This window comes from Oryx dammah, unplaced genomic scaffold (genome assembly GCF_014754425.2).
Source record: "Oryx dammah isolate SB20612 unplaced genomic scaffold, SCBI_Odam_1.1 HiC_scaffold_555, whole genome shotgun sequence".
NCBI lineage: Eukaryota > Metazoa > Chordata > Mammalia > Artiodactyla > Bovidae > Oryx > Oryx dammah.
Window position 1 is genome coordinate 63 of NW_024070714.1, and position 10,402 is coordinate 10,464.

Genomic DNA, 10,402 nt, shown 5'->3' on the forward strand with positions numbered 1-10,402 from the left:
GTCCCCTACGGCTCCTTGAACCAAGGAAGCCAGTCTACAGCAGAGGGGGTGGATTAGCCCATAACAGCCAGACCCACACTCCTATCACAGTCCCACCACCAGAAGCTACAAGGCAGGACGGGATACGTTTCTGGTTCATAAACAGACAACTGAGGCAGCTCTTGGATGATTCTCTACAGGATGGGTCACTCATTACTGGGGTCAGAAACCAGGACAGTGGACAAGTCTGGTTCTCAGTTGATGTACACATTATATTTGGGTCCTGCTGCTCCACAAACGCGGAAGCTCCTTTTGCACCAGATGCAGATACCAAATTGCCTAAAGATGCCTCGAGATTCACTTTCTTCTGTAGAAGAAAAACCTGTCAACTCCTGCCTTAATCCATAACCATTATAGGCTGCTGCTGTCCCAATTCCTAGACTCTATGAATGTGGGAGCAAAGGGTAGGCGGGGCACGCCCAGCCTCCACCCCCCCCCCAGCCCTGGGTCACACTCTGGAGAACCCTATTCCCGCCCCTCCTAAGTTAGGTCCTGGGGGCCAGGTCGGGGGGTTTTGCTGGGTGAGTTATCAGACAGAGGGATAAGATGCCAGTTGAGAGAGGGCATGTTTAGACTTTCTTCAAGAGACAGGAAGCTGTTGGAGGCCCTGGGCTTCTTGGGGCCATGGACAAATGGGTAATAAATGGTCTTGTAACCAAAAGGGCCCTAGGGCACCTTAGTGGGAAAGACCACCCACCATGGTCCCTATCTGCCTCTTGTTTGTAGAGAAGATTTAGTCAGCCAGGCCTCCTGTGAGTCTCAAATGGTGGTTTAAGAGTTAAGGATAAGAACTTGTAAAGATGGAGAAAGGAATACTCCTTAGGCTGGGAAACTGGTAACAATTTAGACCGTGACCAACCACATAGCAGCGTCATGAAATTCCCAGTTCCCTGAAAGATAACAAAGAACTGACACAAGCCTCAGTTGCTTCTACAGGAAGCAGACCCCCAGCACATAAAAACGGCTGGCTGCAAGCACGCAGACCCCCAGCTTGGTTGAAACCATAAGCTTGGTGGTGCTCAAACACTCGCCTTGTGCCAACCATCCTGACTGTGCACAAGACAGCCACCTGATGTGCTGATGCGCCCTGCAGCAGCCACCTCTGCCCCCTTTCTAACCTGGAAACTTGGAGGCGGTCTGAGGACATTAGGTCACTATTTTCCCAGGGCTCCTGAACAAACCATCTTGTCCTTTTACACCACTAGTTAACTTCACCAGTGGTAGGATCTGGGTCATAACCAGCTTCAATTAGTAACAGCCTGAGCTGTCTGGGAGGAGCTTTCACTCCAGGGAGGCGCTAATCAGTGCCTAGGCCTTGAGCGCCTTCCTCATGATGCATATGTAATTTTTTTTTTAATAATTGAATTCTTTAATTTTTCAAGTGTTTTAAAAAATCCATTTTATACTTAAGCCAGCCTTGAACATAAACACAAAATCTGTTTACTTTATTTTTTTTTTTTACGAAACACAACTCGGGCACCCATTCTGTGCATAGCACTGTTCTAGGTGAAGTAAAAGGGATTCTTAACCTTAAACCATGATTGCACCTTCTGGAATTGTATTATCCTCCTTTTCCAGAAAGTAAAAATAAATGAAATCACCATTGTTTACTATTGACCTGCCCCCAATCCACTTCTGGCTCTGAGAACTGCTAGTGCTACTGCTGCTGCTGCTTCTAAGTCGCTTCAGTCGTGTCCGACTCTGTGCGACCCCATAGACGGCAGCCCACCAGGCTCCCCCGTCTCTGGGATTCTCCAGGCAAGAACACTGGAGTGGGTTGCCATGTCCTTCTCCAATGCATGAAAGTGAAAAGTGAAAGTGAAGTCTCCCAGTCGTGTCCGACTCTTAGCGACCCCATGGACTGCAGCCTACCAGGCTCCTCCGTCCATGGGATTTTCCAGGCCAGAGTACTGGAGTGGGGTGCCATATGCTAGGATCTGCCAAATATAAGATGTTTCAGTGAATTCAAACCTGCTTTCCCCAAAGTAAGAAGGCAGAACTCCTCTTTATTAAAAAAAAATTAAAAATGCAATTTTTCATGAAATAGTAGTTTCTGTTTCTATTGAATTCTTCTCTTTTTTTTCCTTCTAGCTTTTAAGTTTTCTTCCTCCAACACTGCCTTTTCCTGTACAAGGCAACAGCATTTTTTCATTTTTCTTTTCCTAAGACAAAGTATTTTATCTTATAGACAAATAATTCCCAAGACTAGTGATAAATATTAAAAAAAAGAAGAAAGAAGAAGAAAGAAACTTAAGGGTTTCCCTGGTGGCTCAGCAGGTAATGAATCCACCTGCAATGCAGGAGACCCCAGCTCAATTCCTGGGTCAGAAAGATCCTTTGGAAAATGGAGAGGCTACCCACTCCAGTATTCTTGAGCTTCCCTAGTGCCTTAGATGGTAAAGAATCCACCTGCAATGTGGAAGACCTGGGTTCGATCCCTGGGTTGGGAAGATCCCCTAGAGAAGGGAAAGGCTACCCATTCCAGTATTCAACCCTGGAGAATTCCACGCACTGTATAGTCCATGGCGTTGCAAATAGTCAGACACAACTGAGCAACTAAGCCCGGCACATTCAAGGGTGAATCAACTACATTACTTTGATGAAGTAAAAACTAAAAAGCACTTGGCACTAAGCTAGTCCAAGTATTTGTGTTTGAACAATTTTTAAAACTATTTATTTTATAACACTGTTTAAAAATTTCTTGGTCAAAAAATTTATACAAACATTTTCAGTTCAACCTAATGAAAGTGATATCTAGAAAATATTCCACATCCCTAAGTCTGTCTTAGAAAGTTCAGATGCTATGGCTTTCCTAAGGCACAGTGTTCTGGAAGACAATGTGCTTCTGCGGAGCTGGGTGATGTATGTGGCTGCCTGGCTCCAAGTGGACCTCAGCAGGCACCTTCCCCCTGACGCTGGGGGACTGTGAGGGGACAGTCAGACACAGGCCCCTAGGGCTGCATGGAACCCTGTGAGACACTGGACCAGCTGCTGGAACTGGGCTTCTCCTCTGAATTTGAGGCCCAGCACAAGCCATCACAGTAAATGGTTCATCAGGACAGTTGATAGGCTGGGGTATTTGATAACCTTCTTTCATATCTCTAAAGAGTCAACAACTGTGTAGGGTGTTTGACCCAGAGCTATGAACTCCTACACTATCACTCTGAAGGCCAACACATCACTAGCACTGGAGAACTAAATTGTTTTTTTTTATTTTTATTTTTTGGATGTATTATGTCTTAGTTGTGGCACTTGGGATCTGTTTGCAGCATGAAGACTCTTAGTTGCAACATGCTGACTTCTTAGTTGTAGCATGCAGGATCCAGTTCCCCGACCAAGGATCGAACCAGGCCCCTTCACTGGGAGTGTGGAAACTTAGCGACTGGATCACCAGGGAAGTCAGGAGACCTCATTCTTAACCAGACGTTCATGAGCCATCCATCGATCCCACGTTTTCATTGTCCCCCACACAGTGAGAGTCCATGGGAAACAAGACTGGAGAGCAGCTATCTGTACTCTTAACCTGAGGCTGTCATCAATGGCAGAGCTCCTAGCTGCCAGGTCTTTGTGGAGGACTTCTCTTCTGACCAGGTAACCCATTCCACAGGCAATCTGACCTTGTGGACCAGGTCCTGTTGGGAAATTGCCTGCGGATTATTGGCCTCTGCTAATTTGTGCTGCAGGCTCCCCTGGTGGCTCAGACAGTAAAGAATCTGCCTGCAGTTCAGGAGACCCAAGTTTGATCCCTGAGTCGGAAAGATCACCTGGAGAAGGGAATGGCCACCCACTCCATTATTCTTGCCTGAAGAATTCCTCAGAGAAAAGAGCTTGGCGGGCTACAGTCCATGGGGTGGCAAGAGTTGGACAGGACTGACTGGCTAATACACACACAGACACACAATTTGCAATGCTGTGAAAACTGTTTACGATTCTCCCAATTCATGTAAGGCAATATCACCAGGGGTTTTCTCTATCTTTTATACACACCAGGGAAATAGGAGGAAGATTTCTGTGATAAAGATCTCATAGCTAGCAACGTTCAGTGAGAATCATTGTCACCTGAATTTCAGAAGCTTCATCTCTGTTTTTACAAATGATTGCTGTTCTTTATCTGGATCTTTTTCATCTACATAAATCCCATGGAAAATATGCCCTAAACTACCTTCTTGGAGTACACCCTCTCCATGGATAGTTATCCTCTCCTTGGATATTTCGATATCCTTCACCTTCCCTCTGGCCTCCAAAAGAGTGGCACTTCTCAAAACACTCCTCTACCCAACCACAAGGTAGGATAACGGGAGGGAAGTACCACTGGTGGGTGTGTCTCCTCTCAGATACTGAGTCATCTGGGACATGGCTGAGACCACCTTTGGGAACTACTGGACACTGATGCTGTCTTCGAGTTCAATTCTTGTCATACTATGAATGTGCAAAACAGCTAATATTATTACTACAAGAAATATAATTGCATGGCAAATCCCTGCACTGATATAAAACACACGGGCAGAAGTAGCTGGAGCTGCATGAACAGGATCATTAATAGTTCTGCTAGTGGCTTTGTCTAAGACCGAAGTTTTTTGTAGCACGTTTTCCTTCCTTTCAAATTTTTGAAGAAGGGAAGTTTTTGAAGAATTTACTGTCAAGTTGAGCTGCATCTAGTATTATAACCTCATCATCTACTTTGCAGAAAAGGAAAGCTAGAGCCGATATAGTGCGGGGAAATCCCCCCACCCCGTGCCCCTTGCACGCCCCACCCCGTGTCCCTTGCACGCCCCACCCCCACCAAGCAGAAATGCTGACCCGGGGCAGGTCCACGAAATTGTCTACTTGGAAACCTGCTTATATTCAACACGGACTCTGCAGGCCAAGTGAAAGCAGGACATCTGTTTCGCTGGGTTAAAGGATAGACGTAGTGCCCAACAAGGCCACTTCTGCACTAAAAAAGTTCTGCATCTAGACCAAGGAGCCGAGGCACCTGGTCCCTGCTCAGGAAGAGACTCGCACCGGCCCCGGGGTCGAGGGTGAGGCCCGGGAGCTGGGGGTGGAGCCCGGGGCCAGGGGTGGAGCCAGAAGCGACCGCTCAGACAGGAGCACTCAAGCACATTTAAGCCGGGAGTGCGCACCCGCCGCCTCCTGGGCACTCGGGTCCGCTCTGCGTTTATAACTTACGGCCGGGAAAGAGCGCTGGTCCCTCAAGGGCCGGGAGATGTAGGGACCAGAAGGGTCTCTGTTGCACAGGTCGGGGCGGGAGGGTGTGCTTTTCGGGGCGGGTCTGGGTCTCTTCTCCACGGGATGGCCGACTGGTCCCAAACGGCCCGGCTCCAGGGCTCCCACTTCCCAGGGGCGGGCTGGACCCTTGGGGGGTTTTAACCCTATTTCCTGCCGCGTCCCGGCCCCCTCTTCTCCCAGCGTCACTTCCCAAATTCCCGGCATTACTACTTCACCCAAGTCACCCTTGTTCTGGCCCGGAGAGCCGGCAAGAAGCCGGGAGGAGCCTCCGAGGACTAAATGGGCCAGGGAGGAGAGAGAGGTGGGGGCGGCGGCGCCACCCTGTAAAAAGTTTCGCGAAACCCCGCGGACCCCGCCCCCATCCCCTTCCCGGCTCATAACCCATCCAACCTCCTCGCTTTCCCCCCCACGCCCCGCGCAGGGTCATCCCCGAACTCACCGCTGGACGTTACGCTGAACAAGACCATCGAAAGCAAAACGAGACTGGTCTTGGAGCCACCCATCTCTCCCTTTGCCACCTGGATCCCAATTTTTCAGGAGTGCGAGGCTGCCAAGCCAGAACCCGCGATCCTCTCCCGCTAGCCCACAGCTGCACTCTGGACCTCCGCTCCTGCCCCGACTGCCTGGCCCGCGCCTCCGCCGACAGGCCCCGCCCCAGGTTTCCTAAGCAGTAACCACTAGGAACCCCCGCACCGCCGGGGCTGGGCGGGGCTCTCCTAACAGCTCACTCCCTCACTGGCCCGGCTTCCCTGAGTACTCCCTGCCCACTTGCTTACGCGATGCGCCAACTCTCAATGGTGATAGGAGACCGCCTAGTTCTTGTTGCTGAAGCTGATACGCCAATACTTTGGCCACCTGATGCGAAGAACTGACTCATTGGAACAGACCCTGATGCTGGGAAGGATTAAAGACGGTAGGAGAAGGGGACGACAGAGGATGAGATGGTTGGAAGGCATCACCGACTCGATGGACATGAGTTTGAGTAAAATCCGGGAGTTGGTGATGGGTTTGCAGTCCATGGGGTCGCAAACAGTCGGACACGACTGAGCCACTGAACTTAAGGCTCTTGTTTCTCACCTTGTTCCTTATCAGTCTTAAGTCTCTTGTTCCTTATCAGATCGGGGGCACTCAGGCCAGTCATCTGAGTTGGGAGGAGACAAGGAACAAAAGAAAATTCTTGTTCAGGCCACTGGGTCGGGTCAGTCAGCGGACAAGCTTGTCCCTAAGTACCTGAATGGTCAGCGCATCAGTGGCAGTGAGGAAATCCCACCAAAGTCGCCATCTGTTACAGAAAGGGGGACTCCTTGCAGGGTCTGAGAGTGGGCTTTTGTGTAACATTGGGTAATTAATGGTTCCAGGAGACACGCATGCTGACAAGGCAAGAGGCTTTTTTGGGAAGGGGCTACAGGGCGGAGAGCAGCAGGGTAAGGGAACCCAGGAGAACTGCTCTGCCACATGGCTTGTAGTCTCAGGTTCTCTGGTGATGAAGTTAGTTTCTGGGTCATCTCTGGCTAATCATTCTTACTCAGGGTCCTTCCTGGTGTCAGAAATGTGTTCTGGTGAGCTTTATTGATATTTCTGAGAGTTTATTTATATAGTGCTTCAGTTCAGTTCAGTCGCTCGGTCGTGTCCGACTCTTTGTGACCACATGAATTGCAGCACACCAGGCCTCCCTGTCCATCACCAACTCCCAGACTTCACTCAAACTCATGTCCATTGAGTCGGTGATACCATCCAGCCATCTCATCCTCTGTCGTCCCCTTCTCCTCCTGCCCCCAATCCCTCCCAGCATCAGAGTCTTTTCCAATGAATCAACTCTTTGCACGAGGTGGCCAAAGTATTCGAGTTTCAGCTTTAGTATCATTCCTTCCAAAGAACACCCAGGACTGATCTCCTTTAGAATGGACTGGTTGGATCTCCTTGCTGTCCAAGGGACTCTCAAGAGTCAATTCCAACACCATAGTTCAAAAGCATCAATTCTTCAGTGCTCAGCTTTCTTCACAGTCCAACTCTCACGCCCATACATGACCACAGGAAAAACCATAGCCTTGACTAGATGGACCTTTGTTGGCAAAATGATGTCTCTGCTTTTTAATATGCTACCTAGGTTGGTGATAGCTTTCCTTCCAAGGAGTAAGTGTCTTTTAATTTCATGACTGCAATCACCATCTGCAGTGATTTTCGAGCCCCCCAAAATAAAGTCTGACACTGTTTCCACTGTTTCCCCATCTATTTCCCATGAATTAATGGGACCAGATGCCATGATCTTAGTTTTCTGAATGTTGAGCTTTAAGCCAACTTGTTCACTCTCTTCTTTGACTTTCATCAAGAGGCTTTTTAGAGGAGAAGGGGATGACAGAGGATGAGATGGCGGGATGGCATCACTGACTTGATGGACGTGAGTCTGAGTGAACTCCGGGAGTTGGTGATGGACAGGGAGGCCTGGCATGCTGCGATTCATGGGGTCGCAAAGAGTCGGACACGACTGAGCGACTGAACTGAACTGAACTCACTTTCTGCAATAAGGGTGGTGTCATCTGCATATCTGAGGTTATTGATATTTCTCCCGGCAATCTTGATTCCAGCTTGTGCTTCTTCCAGTCCAGCGTTTCCCATGATATACTCTGCATATAGGTTAAATAAGCAGGGTGGCAATATACAGCCTTGAAGTCCTCCTTTTCCTACATAGTGCCTACTTTCCCTTAACCCAATTAAATCCAGCTCAGTTACAATTTCATTTCCAAGTAAAGACAGAAACAGAAATCTCCTTGTTTTACTGCTTTGGTTTTAAAAATGCTTTTTTCCCCCCTCACTCTGAGGGACCACAGATGGATCAGGTGGTTCCTGAGAACCCAGGTGAAAGACTTACATTTTTGGAAGGGAGAAATGCAAGCTCCCTTTTTTGTTTGTTTTGTTTCTAAAGCCTTCCAAAATGATTGTGAACAGTGACTGCAGCCATGAAATTAAAAGATGCTTGCTCCTTAGAAGAAAAGCTATGACAAACCTAGACAGCATACTAAAAAGCAGAGACATCACTTTCACAACAAAGGTCCCGATAGTCAAAGCTATGGTTTTTTCAGTAGTCATGTATGGATGTGAGAGTTGGACCATAAGAAGCCTGAGAATTGAAGAATTGATGCTTTTGAGCTGTGGTGTTGGGAAATACTCTTGAGAGTCCCCTGGACAGCAAGGAAATCAAACCAGTCAATCCTGAAGGTAATCAGTCCTGAATATTCATTGGAAGGACTGATGCTGAAGTTGAAGCTCCAATACTTTGGCCACTTGATGTGAAAAGCTGACTCATTGGAAAAAACCTGGGAAAGACTGAAGGCAGGAGGAAAAGGGGATGACAGGGGACGAGATGGTTGGATGGCATCACTGACTCAGTGGACATGAGTGTGAGCAAGCTCCAGGAGATGGTGAAGGACAAGGAAGCCTGGTTTGCTGCAGTCCATGGGGTCGCAGAGTCAGACATGACTGAGTGACTGAACAACAAGTAACCCATGCCCACAGTTGTAGCAGAGCTTTGCAGGAGCAATTGGACAGAGAAAAGTACATAAAAGAAAGATGCTTTTAAATTCACTGACTGAGAGAACCTACCAATGACAGAAAAGTAACAAACAAGAAACAAAGAGAGGGTCTTACCGGGAAGTAGCCTCTGGGGCACTTTGTCCAGCCCAGCCCAACTCTTCTCTCACCTGGCCCTTCTGCAAGGGGGCCAGTGGGAACCTCAAGCCTGAGGTGGGAACACAAAGCAAACAAGTGGTGGTGAAAAAGGTGACCCAGCAGGGAGTCTCTTGGATGCAAAAAGGACAGGAGTGTAGGTATGAGGACCAAGGGAGAGTGAAAGGGAGGAGGGACAGGAAAGACTGAAAAACGGAAAGAGTGCCATTGCCTTTTCAGCCCCTGCACCTGCGGGTGTCTATTTATTCAGGCACCAATCTGCAGGCTTCCAGAAAGGGCCAGTGAGGGAGGGAGCACCCTGTCCACTGCCCACTGGGGTGATCAAGCCCAGGAACCAGCCCCTTGTACATCGGCTGTGGGCCTGCAGCCCAGAGGTGGGATTCTCACCCACGCTTAAACCAGCATATAGGAGGAGGCCTATGGGTCTTTTTCTCCCAACCTCACCCTCGCTGTGTTTTGCCTTCACACATGCTCACTCTCTTTCCTATAATTTCACCATCAGTCCTCAGCCCAGACCTGGACAGCCATGGTGTGAGGTTCAAGGCCAGGTGGATGAAGAGGTTTTTCTCTCCTATGACTGTGGTCTTGCTAACATCACGTTCATGAGTCTTGTGGGAGAATTCTGGAGCTGAGGTCCCTATCGTTTTCTGAGAATTAGAGGGCAGCCTGGTTGATATATCCCCTAAAAATGTATTGGAGATGATCATTCTGAACAGGGCTAACTACAACAACAACAACCAAAAGGGACGGTAATGACAGGCTGTCTTGATTCCTGATGTCTATTTTTATCTTCTGTTCTTTCTTCATTTCCATCCATGGACCAGAGCTCTTCAATTTGTACTATTAATGCAGTTGGGGAGGCTCCCTTTAGTGATCATTTATCTCTTACTGAGATAAAAGGTAAATATAAAATATAGTTATAATATCTATATTATAAATATATATATATAAATGGTGGATCGGGGGGCTTCCCTGGTGGTCCAGTGGTAAAGACTCCATGCCTAGACTCTAGGGGGGGGGGTTTGATCTCTGGTTAAGGAACAAGACCCTACATGCCTCATGGCACAGCCAGAAAATAAAAATGATGCATCTTAATTTCTCTCCGGGGAAACTAAATTTTAAACCTTAACCTTTAAATATTAAAACTAAAAAATTAATACAGTCCATTAAAGAAAATTCAGCAGTATTCATTAAATTAGAAGTTCAAGGTGACATGGGGAAACAGAGTACAGATTCAAAGGCAGAAAAGACCATTCGTTACTGAAATACACGATGAAGTGTTTGAGGCAAATGTTGTATTGTCTTCAAGTTTGAAATGCATCAAAAAATAAGATACATTGATCTTATGAAGATACAAACCCCCCAGCACCATGATCTTGGACTTCCTCCCTACAGAACTGTACAAAAACCCGTGTTTGTTGTGTAAGCCATCCAGTCTGTGGTCCTCTGT

At 47.9% G+C, this 10,402-nt stretch overlaps 1 pseudogene; it reads right to left on the minus strand.

The window, feature by feature from the left end:
* Positions 1–3,853: 3,853 nt before the first annotated feature.
* Positions 3,854–5,472, minus strand: LOC120859318 (annotated as a pseudogene).
* Between the last annotated feature and the right edge of the window lie 4,930 nt (positions 5,473–10,402).